Below are 2,442 nucleotides of genomic sequence, written 5' to 3' on the forward strand. Positions count from 1 at the left end.
TTTTACCTAAGCTAAAGATCCCTGTGAAGCCCAGAAATACTGTGGGGTCTGCTCATCAAGAGGCTAAAAGATTGGGATGTGCTGAGTTTGAAACACATAAGGGGATCAGCTTGTACAGGCTGATTGACCCAGTTTGGCTCAGATGTGCCCTAATAAACTGAATGCTGGCCCATGGGCATGTCATCTGGACACCCAGCCAGATTCAGAGGTATTCTGTTTAACTGAGTGCTTGTGTCTGACTGTAGTTTATTGTTGCTCTGATGATCTGATCCTTGGCATATTAGGCTGTCAGCCTGTCCATGCTGATCAACCTGGGCAGGTCAGGCGTGTCATGTTAATCTGTGTGTGTTTGTGTGTATGACTGATTTGGGGACTGGAGGAACCCAGCCCCACTGAACTGAATCCTGCAAAATAGCTCCATTGGGGGTGAGGGCTTGCAGAAGGGAGAAATACAGCTCCATATAGAAACACAAGTAACACAAGCAGCACATTGATAGAATTACCAAGACCCTAGCCCTAATAAATGAGCACACCCCAAAGTAGCAGGCAAATCTGGTAACACCCAACACCACTGATTTCATTCATAGTATCATCCTCTTGATGTTAAATACAAGATTCAGGAGCAGAGATGTTTGTTTGTCTGTTACTTTTGGAATTCAGTATCTCATAAGATTTCAAACATGCATGTAGTCACACAAATCTGATATCCAGCTACTATCCTGAAAGTAAAATGTGAGCCAATAGGCTTGTATATTTAAGTGCAGTAGCCAACCTGCAGGCACTACTCTGAGTCATAGAGTACGGGGGTAGAGAGGTTACTCCATGTATCTGAGAAGCAAGAGTGTGGCAGCTACCTATTACAGACACATAATAAAGCAGATTGACAATTAGGCCACTCCAGAAGGATGTGAGGCAGAGGAATGAAATGACTCCACTTCCTTAAGGTCTGGCAAAAGGTTATTTCAGTTCACTCTGGTTATCTGTTTGCCCGAACATGCTTTAAAATACCGCTTGTTTCTCATATTACCATACCACTACTCTTCCATTTTTCACCTCCAAACCCACTGAATATACACCTACAATCACTACCTCATCTCTGCTTTAATTTTGAACAGCAGCAATTCAGTTTCTGCTTTCTCCAAGCCATTGAAACTGCTCTTGGCAGTGGCAATCCATAGGAGGCACAGGTGTGCACCCCTAAGATCGCTGGTGTGCCCCCTGACAGGCTACACTCCCCACTTAGGTGGTGGGCGGGGGGGGGAGTATTGCGGGTGTGAGTCCCAGCGCTCCACTTGCGAGCACTGGCCGGGGAGTGGGAGTACTGCAGCCACTTCTGGGAGTTCCATGGCCGATTCCAGGAGAGCTGTGGCTGTGGAGGAACCCTCCTCCCCAGTTGGTGAGATTAGCCATGGGGGGACGCCCCCTCCCAGTCACTGACTGGTAACTGGGGTGGCACATGCCCCCCTGACTAAGGTGGCACCAGTTCCCCATGGCTTTCAGTAAAGTCCTTATCCTGGTCCTATTCAAGGGCTTCTATCCTCATCGTTTTTGCTCTGTATGTATCTTTTGACAGCATCAATCAATCCCCATTTCTTAAAAAGTCGTTTTAACGTGGTTTTGCAATGGTTGTCTCCTTGTTTTCTCCAACCTTTCCTCCTACTTCTTTAGTACTCTGCTTCTGTTTTACCATTTCAGTTTCATCCCCTCAAACTTCTCTCCTACCCCCTCCACCTTACTCTCTGCCCTATCTGTATGTGCTCTTACATACAAACTTGTCCCAGCTTGTACTTCTCTTCCAGTGATTCCCATAACTACATCTCTCCTGCTGACCCATCTTTTCAAAGACATCATAGACATTAGGGCTAGAAGGGACCTCAGAAGATCATCAAGTCCAGCCCCCTGTCCCAGGGCCAGGAAGTCAGCTAGGGTCAAAGGATCCCAGCAAGACATGCATCCAAATGCTTCTTAAAGGAGTCCAGAGTAGTGGTCAACCTCTCCGCTTGCACCACCTCTGGAGGGAGCCTATTCCAGGCCTTGGGGGCTTGGCAGTAAAGATTTTCCTTATGTCTAACCTAAAATGGTCTTGGAGGAGTTTGTGACCATTGGTCCTTGTCATCCCTTGGGGTGCTCTGGTGAACAGGTGTTCCCCAGCTCCTGAAGCACACCCCTTATATACTTATAGTCTGCCATGAAGTCACCCCTAAGCTTGCGCTTTTCCAGGCTGAAGAGTCCCATGGCTCTCAGCCTCTCATCATAAGGCCTGTTCTCTTGTCCTCTGATCATGTGTGTGGTTCTCCACTGGACTCTCTCAAGCTTCTCCACAGCCTTCTTGAATTGTGGAGCCCAGAATTGGATGCAGTACTCCAGCTGCGGCCTCACCAAGGCCAAATACAGTGGGAGGATGATATCCTGAGATTTACTTGAGAAGCATCTATTGATGCA

The sequence above is a fragment of the Crocodylus porosus genome, unplaced genomic scaffold (genome assembly GCF_001723895.1).
Source record: "Crocodylus porosus isolate Cpor-Errol unplaced genomic scaffold, CroPor_comp1, whole genome shotgun sequence".
NCBI classification, from domain to species: domain Eukaryota; kingdom Metazoa; phylum Chordata; order Crocodylia; family Crocodylidae; genus Crocodylus; species Crocodylus porosus.